General features: G+C 29.0%; 1 non-coding gene across 1 annotated transcript; it reads left to right on the top strand.

Annotated features, from left to right (window-relative positions):
- The first annotated feature begins 4,702 nt into the window (after window positions 1-4,702).
- Window positions 4,703-4,775, top strand: TRNAF-GAA. Its single transcript has one exon. It is a non-coding gene; the product is annotated as a tRNA-Phe (tRNA).
- The last annotated feature ends 9,701 nt before the right edge of the window (window positions 4,776-14,476 follow it).

Below are 14,476 nucleotides of genomic sequence, written 5' to 3'. Positions count from 1 at the left end.
GAAGATCTGAGTTAGGGTTTTTCTTTGGATCCTGTTGGGTCGGATTGGGTTGGTTATTCGGGTTTGGCCTAGCCCAGTTAGAAATGGTTACCCAGGCGGGCTCTCTTTCTCGCGGTTCACTTAGTATTTTCTAAACTAAATATCTAATAAAAATAAGAAAATTATCATTCGTATACCCTATAGATATTCTGTTATAAAAAATACTATAATACTTTGAGGGTGTATCAATCATCCACTCTAAATTGATAAAAACTATCTGTCAATCACCAAACCGTTAGCTGCCGTATGAAAGTTAACGGAATTATAGCGAATTGACGATTTTACCCTTGAAAAGTATTATTTGTATATCCTTAAATTCTTTTATTATTACTTGTATACTCTTAAATTATCATTTGTATCATATAAAAAGACTAAATCACCCCTCTGGTGTTATCATATTTAAACGGCAAGTAACGGTTTGGTGGACGACAAATACATTTTGTCAACTTAGAGTGGACGATTGACACACCCTCAAAGTGTTGTAATATTTTTTATAAGGTATACAAATGATAACTTCCCATAAAAATAATATGACGATTCAAATAAGATAGCTAAAACATATTTGAGTTATAAGAATTTGATTAATGAAGTAACGAATAACAAAAGCCTATTGCATAAAACACGGGATCTATTTAATATTTATGATTACCCAAAGATGAAAAAAATAATTTTAGGTTGTGTTTATTTCTTTTTCATTAAATTTGAAAAAGCCTGAATTTACCTGAAATTTGGATTTGTCTAAATAATATTTAAATGGTATTTATTTTTTCTTTTTTTGACATATGAACAGAAAAATCTAAAAGCTAGTATTTTATAATAAAATTCTTTTTTAAGTGTGTATATATTTGTTCATTACAATTTAAAATTTTAATAACTTAATTAATTAATTAATAATTTTAGGTCATGTTTATTTCTTTTTCCTTAAATTTAAGCATGAATTTACCTGAAATTTGGATTTATCCGAATGCAAATATCTAAATGGTATTTGTTTTTCTTTTTTTTGACATATGAATAGAAAAAACTAAAAGCTAGTATTTTGATATAAAATCCTTTATAATGTGTATATACAAATTGGCCAAATTGAATTTTGAAACAAAAAAATCAACTTTGATGGGCATTGAATTCAGTGCCCAAAAAGAAAAGTTTGATTTTTATTGTTTGTTTTTTGAAAGCAAAGTTGGATTTTTGTTATTGAGTCGATACATGCATAATCCGGGTGGCTTACGGTGAAGTGAACTCTTCGATATATATATGGAACAGTTGATGTTGGATTATTGTTCAATAAGAATTGCGGTTAACATTGTGTGTGTGTGTCAATTTTTATTTTAAAGTCAATACTATTTTTTTTTATTCATTGTAATGTACATAATTTGATTTCTTCAATATTTTGGTTTAGTTAATGTTACCATGTGAATTAAATTTAAAACAATTAAAAAAATAACTTTAATGATAATACAAAAATATTAGGTTGACTGGAATATACAATTAAATATTACAACTTTATTTTTTTAGCATTTATATGTTTTTTTAGATACACTTTTATTGTTTTGATTATATGAATTTTGACGTATGATAAATAATTTTTAAAAAAAAAAAAACCATATTTCTGGTTAGTATCATTTCTCCTATCTTGAAACTCATCATCATCATAAAAGTCAAAAAATAAAATTATGAAAATCCATTTTTTACTTCATTTTTGTTTTCTTGTTTTTATAGGGTTTGAATTTTTCTATTTTATGTTTTTTTCTGTTGTTGAATCTGAATACAAATGTATTGATCATGGTACCATAATTATTGAGTTTGGTTAATTAAAGGAGTAAAGAAGGTTATTTAATTACTTTAGAAAGACCTGATAATTCAAGAGATTGTGAGGTAGAAAGGAAAGCACGAACGAGAGAGGGAAAAAAATTAAATAAGGTAATTTTAGAAATACATAGAATTGCTTAAGAAGTGGGGGCTACTGAAATCTATTAGGGGGCTTCATAAATAAAATGGGGTATATCAGAAACTCTTGTGGGGGCATAAAAGAACAATGTAAAAAAAATATGACATAATTAGCCCAACAATGACTCGGAGGTCTTCTAAATTTTTAAATGAGAGTGTGGATTTCAGATTCCTTCGCCTCAATCGGTCAAAATTCTGAGTACGCCTTTTGACACGCCCTCAAAGTGAAAATTCCTCTTAAGACTCCTTTTTAAATTAAATTACTTAAATCAATTTATTTTTTATTTTGAATAAAATTTTGATTAAATATTTAGATAAATTATTCTTTTAACAAATTTTTTACATCTACTCCATTTCAATTTATATTTTAAATTTTAATTGAAAAGTACTTTTTTAAAAATTTAGGGTTATAAAAAATAGAAATCATATAATACAAAGAAAATAATTTAAAATAAATATTTTAGGATTTATACGTAATTGTTTTTGAAAATTTAGGGTTATAAAAAATAGAAATCATATAATACAAAGACAAAAATTTTAAATAAATATTTTAGGATTTATACGTAATTTAAAAAGAAATATTTTTTGGCGTAAATTTTTATGGGAAGACTGTTAGTTTTAATATATAAAATTATATCTTATCAATTAAATTGTGGGTGTTTTAAGAAATGACATTCCAAAGGGGGTTATAAGGATTTTAGAAGGGTGTTAAAAGCTCTACTCTTAAACTATGCCCAAACTTTCGAGGCCTGCAAGTCTTTTACAAGTCTATTATGCACTCATAAATTTGACACATATAAGCCCAGGGATAGATGATGCAACTTAATTATGTGGGCTTAACGATGCAACTTAATTATTTGGGCGGGATCCATCTTCATTTTTTCAAGCATATGTCGTCATATTTGATTTTTTTTTTTTTTGTTGGGAGAAGTGTCAAAATTTGAATTGAAAAAACTTAATTATGCTATTTTCGCCTTATTGTTGACAATTAAATTGAAGGCCCTGCGATATATAACATGATCGTTAGAGGTTCTCGCCAATAAAGCATTGATGCTCTTGACATTTTTTTTTTTCTATTTACAAGATAAATTTATGACAATCAATATTCACGTGAGGCGAAATAACTCTCGTGCTAGTTTGAAAATTTTGAAAAAGTAAGGTAAAAGGTTAAATGTTTTCAACACAACCCCCAACATTTTGAAGCTTTGACAACCCAATTAGTGTAGAAATTTCGTTTGAAGCTACAGAACTTTTCGGAGAATATTAAAATTGCAAGGATATTTTTTATTTCATTTTTAATGCAATTTTTTCTTTTATAATTATAATTTTCAACCTAAACTTCAAATTTTACATTACCAAAATCCTAACTTGCGATATAGTTCAGTAACCTCTAAATTGAAGTCATTATTCTACCATTATTCAAGTCAATCACCAACAAAGGATAAAATACTGCTTTTATCCACTAGGAAAAACATGCTTGTTAATATAACCCCCCCCCCCCCCCCACCCAAAAAAAAAAAAAGGCATATACAATAACACACTACTATCTAACTGCATACTGCCACATCTACATTTTATCACTAAATTCAAAATGATCATAAATGTAATGTCTCTATATGCAAGGATAAGCAATGGTCATCTACTGCTTTCTCTTCAACTACTTGGTTCTATCTTACTGTTTGACAACTTTTGCTTTGGAAGCCACCCAATCCTGCATTCAAACTAGGCTAACTTAGAAAATGGATTTGACGACTCCAATAAACAAAAGTGGTCCAAAAGATGATTTTGTTTGTACCTTCATTCAGTGGAATGAGTCAAATAAAATGATTCAAAGCTATATATACTACGGCTCTATTAGAAATAAATGATTCGTATCCAAACAGTCGTATTTTCTTTTGACTCGGATTACTATTTTCCAGTAACATCTCGTGGGCCCCTTGTCAAATATTGCCTCCTCCACATTGGAGATATCTACAAAACTTGATCACGGTGTATGTATTTATTGATTCTTCTTATTATATCCATGAAAAAAAATGGGTAATTTTTAAAAACCTCCCCTGAGGTTTGGGTTTGTTGCAAGTAGATGGCGAGAATTGATTTATTTGTAAAAAACCCCCTACCGTCAGTTAAGTTTAACATTGACCGTTAGTTGACCGTGCAAAGACAATATTACCCTTAACAATAGTTTATAAACGAAAATAACTAAAAAAAAAACTAAAATTATTAGCTATTTTACACTTTTTAAATTATTGATATTTTCTTATAGTTCCTATAAAAAACTTAAAATTTAAAAATTTAAAAATCCTCTTTAAATTATTGATATTTCCTTAAAATTCCTACAAGAAAGATAAAATTAAAAATTTAAAAATGAAATAATCATAATCTTTACCTATGATATTGTAAATTTTTAGAATTGACAAGGATAAAATTGTCAAAAAATAGGGTTTGTGCTTTTTGCACCAATAATTTTAGTTTTTTTTTAGTTATTTTCGTTTACAAACTATTGTTAAGGGTAATATTGTCTTTGCATGGTCAACTAACGGTCAATGTTAAACTTAACTGACGGTAGGGGGTTTTTTACAAATATATCAATTTTCGCCATCTACTTGCAACAAGCCCAAACCTCAGGGGAGGTTTTTAAAAATTACCCGAAAAAAAATACTTATAATATTAATTTTTTCTTTTTCATATAATTAAAATGAACGCCTTGGACATCGCAGCGGGGATAGCTCAGTTGGGAGAGCGTCAGACTGAAGATCTGAAGGCCGCGTGTTCGATCCACGCTCACCGCATAATTGTTTTTCTTTCGAATTTTTTTCATTTTGGTGCATTGGGTTTCAATTTTCATCATCATCAAGCATTCGAGCCCCTGAGTTTTTTCAACTTTATCGTATTTGACTATTTTAAATAAAATATAGAGTGAGTGAATCCTGCACTTACATCTAAAACAAATTTTCCTCTTTATTTTTTGTGTCCATGTAAATACATTTTCATATTTTGACGGCATACGTACACCAAGATCATATATTTGTAAGTGTCTACTACTAAGGAAATTAATTACAGCCTTCGAGACTTTTGACAAAAGATATTTCAAATATTACAAGCCAAACCAACATTTTTAAATTTTATATATATTCAAAACTTCAACTTTCTAACTTTCAGGGGATCACGCATGGATCACACATTTGTAGTTGCCTGCAAAGAAGGAAAAATTAATGGCTTTTGATAAAAGATATCTTTATGCATTACAAGCAAATCCAGCTTTTCAGTTCTCAAACAAAAAAGAGAATCCAAATGTAAAAGAAACAGATGAAAAAAAATAAAAGTAGCAGAATCCACCATTAGCTACAAAAGAGCATGCAAGGAAACGTCCAAATTCATTTGATTTTGTAATCTTCATTCCATTGACTTTCATGAAATTTTTAGAGATTTGGTGTCAGCCTACGCTGAGAACTAGAATGTTAAAATCACCCTCAGCCCAATCTTTGTTTTATTTGCTTTGAAAGAAACTTAAGATAGTAATTAAAGAATGTTAATTAATATTCTCCTTCCCCATTACTTGGAAGCTTGTGAGCATCTCGTCTTAGACTCTTACTACTCATTCATAGTAAAATTTGAATTAGAGAAAAAAAGAGTCAAAAAGACAAGGGAAAAAAATTGACTTTCCAACGAGAATGGTCCTCAAGGTTTCCAAAATCCTGCTTGTTTCTGACCAATATATTAGTGCTGGCAAAGTGAGCAAGAACATGCAATGATGCCCTAATTAAAAAGGGCAAAATCTGGTTGGTGCGAGTGAGTGAGTGAGTGATCAGTAAGTGATTGATTGATTTTTTTTTTCTCAAATGAAAGATTACGAATCCACTCAAAACCCAGAGATTCTTGAAAAGAAGAGAAAGTGGTTAGAAAAAAGTTGAAACTTCCAAGTGGGTTGGATGCATGCTTGCAAACCACCAAGCAAATTATATTACACAGGCATAGAGAAAGATTTTGTGAGGATTGGATTGAATGAGACATAAAGATTGGGACAAAGGAAAGAGATTAATTTGGGAAAATTAAATATAAAAAAATTATCCCAAATGAGACGATTTAGATTGTAATATGATCATCTTGTGTAAATTGTGCATAGGGATGATAATTGTGTCCGCAAATTCGTAAATTCACCCAAATATATCCATTGCGGATAATTTTGTGGGTTGCGGGCGGATTTAGTATTATAAATTGAAACCTGTAATTGGATGCGGATGGATTTGGTATTAGCCCAATATCCGGTGGATACCCGTATGAATATCGGCTAAACCCGCAATTTTTTTTAAATACTTTTAATTTAATTTTACACAAAAAAAATTAATCTAAAAAACATATAAGGAAAATAATACAATTATGCAAAGTGCCAAATAATCAAAGTGTTTTTGTATGAACTATTTTTCTTAACTTAATGCATGAATTATTTCATTATTATTATTTTTTCAGATTAATATTTAAAAAGTATTATTTTTTGAAAAATATTAATCTTAATCATTATTGTAGGCATCATGTTGGATGAGTGCTAATGATGGTGAATGAAATGAAGATCTTCTCTTGGAGCTTGTATTGAACAATAATATGAAATGTAATTATTATTTTTAGATACTAGTTTGTAGTTTTTTTTAATGGATTTGTGTATTTTATACTTAAATTTGAGAATTTATGTAGGATTGATGTTGAAATTTTAATTTTTCATTTACATTGGTTAAATTTAAAATTTAGTATGTTATGTGGAATTTGAGATTATTATTGTAAATTTATATATTGAACATTTGTGATTTTAAACGTATAAACGGGCAAAAAATTTGTTGGATACTATTGTGGGTTTGGTAATTGTCAAAATCTGCAGCGGGTGGGTTTTCTTAAAAAAATTAAAACTCACCGCGGGTTACGGGTGGGTTTGGTAATTTAAATTTTGTGTGAGTTTGAGTTTGGTAATGACAAACCATCTGCGAGCGGTGCCCATTACCATTCCTAATTGTGCAGTTTGACGAAATAGCTTTAAACACTTGTATAACTTTTAAACTGAATAATGTAAGGGCAGAGATACTATTTATATGTTTTTATTACCGATAAAGAAGTGCATCTTTGTAGACTCACCGCAAAGAAATCAAAATCACACACTAATTAGGTTTAGCTTCATTTTGAAATCGATGTAGGGTTTGCAGAAAGAAATTAATGTCATCGTCATGTTTTCAGAGAGATTATTATTTTTTTTAAAAAAAAAATTGTGTATGTGTGACTGTGTGTGCATGCGTAAGTAGAAATATTGGTGCATTAATTATTAATTATGTTTTTAACATGCTTTTACGAAAACAATGGGAGAAATCATTATGAAACTTTAATTATTGATGAACAGAGAAAACAATTAGTGCATCGAGAAATTTTCTTCTTTTTTTTTTTAACACGTGCATTGATATTTGATATGTGGACAAAGATACTTTCACTAACGCACTCAGAACACATGAGATGGGAGTTCTATCAGTCTTTTAACCAATTGAAACCACGTAAGAAATGATTTCATATCTCACCTTTGAAAAAAAATAAAAACACATCTTTTAACATATCTAGCAACTAGCAAAACCAAAAAAATTAGCAAACTCACAATTAGATTTTGATGGAGAAATCTATACCATAATATCTGACTTCACATAGGAGGGTAACCAAATTTTTTTAATTAGGAATATTCGAATGTGAGTATTAATATAATTTTGTCCTCAATAAGGATGTGATTCAGCTTATAATGCATTTACAGTTTACTAAACGGAAATCGAAATAAGAAATAGAAGTCAAAATAAATTATTTATTTTTGCAGTAGGAAATAAAATCATAATAAATTATATTACCATTGATTTGTTTACTTTATCTTATAATTGGAATCAAAATGAATTAAATAGTTACATATTACTAAAGATCTTAATTAACTATTGTCATAATTATTATTTTGTATTTTAATAATTATGATTATTATTATTAATAATTATTGTTAATAATAATAATAATCATCATCATCACAATCATAATAATAATAATAATAATAATAATAAAATTATTATTATTATTATAGCATTGATATTAATTAATTATAATAATTTTTTATCATCACTAATAATAATAATAGTCATCATCAGCAGCAACAACAGAAGATCAGAACGCGACGATTGCTGCTATTGGTGGTTCGATGTCTGCGATACTACAATTGATGCTTGTGACTGTTGCCACTACTACTTATGATGCGATGACCAGTGACCAACTACTGCGCCACAGGCAACGATCGATTACAACAAGGGAGCTTTTGGTAGTGACGAGTTTGTTTTTTATTTAAATTTTTATTTTTTAAAAATTTAAATGAGGGCATTTTTAGAATATCATAATTCTAATGGGGTAAAATCGTCAATTTCAAGAATGAGACACTGAGTCCCAACCACTTCCTTGAGAATTAATCTCCTATTCCCCATTCCTAATTTCGAGTGAGTCTCATGATTTTTTTTTTTATTTCGATCCCACTCTTATTTTGTGAAATAAATGTAGCTAATAATTCTGATTTCAAATTTCGATTCTCTAAAATTCCTGACTCAAAAAGTAAATGCGCCATTATTTTAATCGGATGGAATTGTCAAAGCTTGACATTTGAGATATGGGTATCTCCTACAATCAAACTAATTTTGCAAAGCTCATCATGAATAAAACCATTTATGCTATGAAAACATAAATTGTTGCATTTTTACCATGAGTATATTTGTAGAACATATATATCGCTTTAATAATGTACATAACCTTTTTTTAGTATAAGCATAAAGCCAATTTTCACCGTCACTTCCTATCTGTTTTTGAAATTTTCGTAACATATAGCTTATATTAGGTAGTTCAAGGCCCACCACCCATACTCAAATTCTGAAAAGTTCCAAATAGACGTTAGATTCCGAATCTTCAATTCTGATTTTGCTAGCGAAATTTACTCTGAAAATAATTGAGTAGGACTGTGACATATTAAAAGTTCACAACAAAGCAGCTATACAATTTATTTAAAATTTTCATCGTGATTGTAATTATTTCTTTTCATATACTTGATCATATTGTGTTTGATTCCCTCCCCTCCCCACCTTTCATTGTGATATTAATTATTATAATCTTTCTTCATTTGTTGTATTTGAGAATCACATGCATATTAATTAATTATACTTATTAATTAAGGCAAATTGGACCATTATGGCGTACGGTGAATGCAACCATGCAAATATATATACATATATTCTCGACAGACATTCGAGGAATATTAATCATAATCATCATTTGATAGATTTGGACTTTCGATAAGGTGATCATTGGGTGACTACTAACAAATAAATAAATCCCCACCATTTGATTTTGATAATCTGATGTTGATTTTTGCCAGCAAAATTATTCTAAATTTAATAAAGCCTACACAGAATGGTCCATATGTATAGCAATCAAAGCCGTTAGAATAATCAATTTTATGGACCACTGATAATTAATAAATGCTTATTTCGTAACATCATAATTGAATGGATGGTCCTGATTTATCATCCACCATGTGCTCAATACGTGTACGTATACGTGAGAGCAAGTTTTGATAAAAACATATCAACAATTTGTGGATCACATACAATACACATTTTGAATATCTGAAGACCACTATTTATTTATATCCACTTATTTAAAAAAAAAATTAAAGCTTTTAGTTTGATAATCATCTAAGCAATAACTTGCTTTTAATTGGTTCATAAACCTGATACAACTTTTTCCTTTTTCTTGGTCTTTAATTATACATTTTTGGACAAAAACTTCTGTAATAAATCTTCATCCACGCGGAGAGAAGAACAATAAAAAGAAGAAACCCTAATTTTGCTTGGCAAAAAAGTAAATGATCATGAAGATAATTTTAAACCATTTTTACTAATAATGTGGATCCTACATACATTTTGACCAATTTAGGAGAGAATATGATCCTCTCATAATCTGAGCACTCCTGATCTTTTAAACTTTTACAAATCTTATGTCACCTGCATTTTAATGTTAGCGTATAATTAAGATTTAACTATCTTTACCTTTTAATTTATTAACCAACAATCACGCTAATAGAATTTACTCAAAAGAAAATCATATCAGGAGAGGATCTTGATCCCTTTAGGAGCATAATTTTTCAAAATGAAGGCAATTACTCAACATTAACTTGGGCTATATAGAAGCTCTAGTTGTCGAGAGAAATTTGATAGGTGTTCTGTGAATGCAACTCATTATCGAGTAAAAGTTATTTATCCTCGTCCTTAAAATTTATTTTTTAGTAATTTTACTATTGAAATCAAGTGGTTGTAATTGCTTAACAAATATTTAATAAGAGTAATATGGCTACAAATTTTTGTACACTTTTTTTTGTACAAACTGATGTGACATGATTAAATTGGTTGGATTAAATATCTTATGATCCACATTATTTATTTTTATTATTTTGTATTTTTATTCAATCAATGAGTTATATCATCACTCTTTAACAAATACTTTGGTATCTAAATTGTGGAAAAAATAAAATAAAATAAAACAAACTGAGCAAGAGGATTAGTATGTTTTGGAATGATAAGTAGAGAGATGCTATATATTTTTGAATTGAGAGTGGTAGCTAAGGCCAACGTTTATGGTTGAAAGATTTTAAAGTGTAGGAAGAAAGTTGTTGATACATTATATCATTATATTGGAACCAACTAATGACTCTTTTTTTTCCCTAATTAAAGCAACAAAAGACTTATTTTAAAGGCGAAGAATCTCAACGGAATAGTCAGATTCTGACATAGCTTGCAATATCCTCATCAAATTATGGAAACTTTTTTGTATTCAAATTCATGCAACACATGAGCTTCTCTAATGAATATCTTCATAGCCTTGAAGATAGAGTTGCACTATTGGACCCCTTCAAAATTCTTCTAAAAACTCCTTTTTTTAATAATGCTAAATTTAATGTCAAAAATACTCTTATTTCTAAATAAACACATTTAATTTGTGAATTTTTTAATTTTCTATTATTTTCTCGCTCCTCACAAACAAACTTTTATGGGTGATAAACTTCTTGAAAAAAATCAATTAATTAAATAAAATATATGTAAGATTATGATGTAAAAAGTTTTATTATGAGCCTTAAAAAAAGGCAGATCATTTTATCAGAATATGTTTTGTTTATTATCAATAGATTGTCTTAGTAATTCAAGAAACTTTTATAGAGAATTTAAGAAAAAAATTACATGTGCGAGTTTGATAGTAGAGAAAATACAAGAATTTTATTATTTTTTGTAAAAGAGAAAATACAAGTTTGAAATGAGATAATATAGATGTGAGATATATTAAAATATTTATTCTTAAATATAATTATAACAAAAGTGGGGTTTTAAAAGGATTTTGGAAGGGTGACAATCGTCTAACTCTTTAAGATATATTAGCCATAAATTTTGCCATACCAAAGTGGAGCATTACGGTTAAGAATTAAAAATAAAGCTGATTTAGGCCGGTTTATAGCTGTAGTTAAAAGGGGCCCTCATGGGATTAGCTTTTATATGAATCCAAATAAATAAGTCAAGCAAATACACATAAATTGGAGCGAGCACAGTCGGTTGGACACTCAAAAGATCTTTTTACTATTTGTATAATTGCAAAGGGCAAAAAAAAAGAAAAAAGAAAAAAGGGAGGCAAAAAGCTGAGACTGAAGAGAAGAGAGAAAGGACAGTTGATGGCAATAAAGGCCCAAATGGGTCCATTAAAGATGGCCATTTGGGATCTCATGGGCCACACAGAACTTCTCTTTTACTTGCCTTAATTGGATTTTGCGTTACAGAGATGATCTCGAGGAAAATTGGAAAAAACAAATTTTTGAAATTTTGATTTATTTTCTTACTCATTGCTTGCTCTCTCACTAGCTCATGATGAAGGCAGTGAAATGTCATAGTTCTTTAGACCAAGGTTAGATTTTCTTTCAGAATAAAACCCCACCACCTGCAATCTTGAGAAACCCTAACCCACCCTTCCATGTAATTAATTGTATGCATTTTGTTGTCTAGTCAAAGATCATTTCATTCAACAGCATATTTTATACTTGCATGCATGCAAATATATTAATGTTACCGTCCGAACAATTTCACAAGTGTGCTACTACTCCTTATGCCACCTAAATGAGGATGAAGAAACTTAATTAACTATTTAGAAGTGTAGTATTACTCCTTGTGAATTATGATGTACATAGTTTTGAGAACCATTGGGTTCACAATTAATTCAAAAGGATATATTTTAAATGCAAGAGTTACTTATAACTACAAACAACCTTCATGGAATAATTTTCAAATAAATATCACATTACTAAATCTCATATTTTTAGAAAATTGGAATTTTAACTATCCTCAAATGATAGTTTGATTAGTTGGTCTCTTGCTGTAGAAGTAAAACAGTAAAATTCAAATTTAAGTACATTTGATTTGAGGGTGGTGTGGAGTGAGAACAGTAATTACCAACAAGAAAAGAAAAGAAAAAGAAAATAAAGAATTTTAATTCTACACTTTGTCCGGCAAGGTCATGGACCATGGAACTTCTTGAAGTCAAAAACAAGGTAATACGCGCTACGTTTTGCTTCTTATTTTTCTGCAAAAGCACTGCCTTTAAGAGCGTGAATGATTCATCCTTGCAAAAAGCTGGCCTTTTTTTTTTTTTTTTGAAAAAAAAAATTTACACAACACTTATTTTTCTAGTACCTTGTATTTTATTTCTAAATTTACTCTACAATTTTGGGTTTCTTTTTGCATTATAGATATATGTTATTACTAATTTGTCAAGGTCAATTAAAGTCCAAGTGGATCCTTGAATAATTCAACTTTTCAGGTTGAAAAACAGGACTCCAATACCTTTATCTTTATGTGGTCAGGAGAAGTAACTTTATGTTATTATTATTATAATTAGTTATTGAAAAGACTACAATGAACATCACATCTGCTTGCCTATTTCAAACCATATTTACCCACAAAAGCAAAATTGATTGCCTAGTTCTTATTTGCTCAAGCCATTTGCCCATATGGGTTAGCCAAAATAAGGGCAATTAATCCCAGCCACCTTGTTAGACCAAACAAGAATCTAATCACTTTGAGTAATGATAGTATGCATTGCCTTTCCTCGATGATTCCCCGGTGATTTCCCTTGGTTCTGGTTTTGATATACCTTCCTCGATGATTCTCCTTGGTTGTAGTTTTGTTGGCTGGCAGATTGAGTTCAAGCTTAGTTAGTCGCATTTTATTAATTCCTTTAATGGTTTCAGTCTTGCCAGACAACAGACGAGGATTAAACTTAACGGGATCGTGGATTGACCCATGCTCCATCAAGATTTCACATTTTTCTTCCTCTTTTTTTTTTTTTTTTTGAAACGTCAAGAGTTCACATTAATTTGACTACTTTTTAATTAAGACAGTTATGTATTGTTAAAGAATTTTAATCACGCCCAAATTCTTAAAAGTAAAAATATAAAAGAAATAATAAAATAGTATAATGAAACTAATCACACAATATAAGAATTTATATGAAAATCTCCGATATTAGAGAAAAACTACGATCACCAAAGACGATGAGAGAAAAATCCACTATCTAAAAAATTATTACGATCACTCTAATAATTTGTCTCATACTCAAAACCCAATAACACTCAACTCTTAATAAACCTACCATTTCTCTCAAATTAGAAACTGTTTAGTTGTGTTATACAACAAATGAACCCAACCTCCTTATATATAATAATTATTTGTTATAGGAAAAGTATTCATTTCCTTATAGAAATTATATTTCTCCTTGAATAGATAAAGACCCTAAATTATATTTCTCCTTGAATAGGTAAAGTGTCGAAGAAGAAATTAGTATTTCTTAAATAGGAGTCTTCCTAGATAAAATAACTACTACTAATAGGAAATATCCTAATTTAGGTTTTATAAATTCTCATTGAAAAAGGGGGACATATTTTCTAACATGTATCACAATGCATGGTGTTTAAAAATAAACCTTTAACTATATATACGTAGAAATATTATTTTGGTATACATATATTGATAATATTGATAATATTGATAATATTGATAATATTGATATGGTAAGTTTGAGCAAGCAATTAGTAAGATTCTGTACAGTTTTAATGCACAGTACATAAAAACATGATGAAAAGTGGTGGTCCAAGCATCTAGTTGGAAGTGAAATCATTTCGATAGTGAAAATTGCATAAATTCACTAAAATGGAGTACAAGATCTTGCAAGATACACATATAGCCATAAAATTAGAAAAAAGTTGAACAGAATGAAACATAAATTCACAAAACCCAAATGGGAAATCAAAACAAGTCAGTGTGTAAGGATTTTCATTAGAAGTAGTCATTAATTTGATTCTCCTTCAAGTCAAACTTTGGAAAATTAACACAAAGCCAAAAAACCCTAAAATCTA

Source organism: Citrus clementina, unplaced genomic scaffold, assembly GCF_000493195.1.
Source record: "Citrus clementina cultivar Clemenules unplaced genomic scaffold, Citrus_clementina_v1.0 scaffold_1, whole genome shotgun sequence".
NCBI classification, from domain to species: Eukaryota; Viridiplantae; Streptophyta; class Magnoliopsida; order Sapindales; family Rutaceae; genus Citrus; species Citrus x clementina.
The sequence above is the reverse complement of the archived record's forward strand: the minus strand, read 5'-3'. Positions and strand labels throughout refer to the sequence as shown.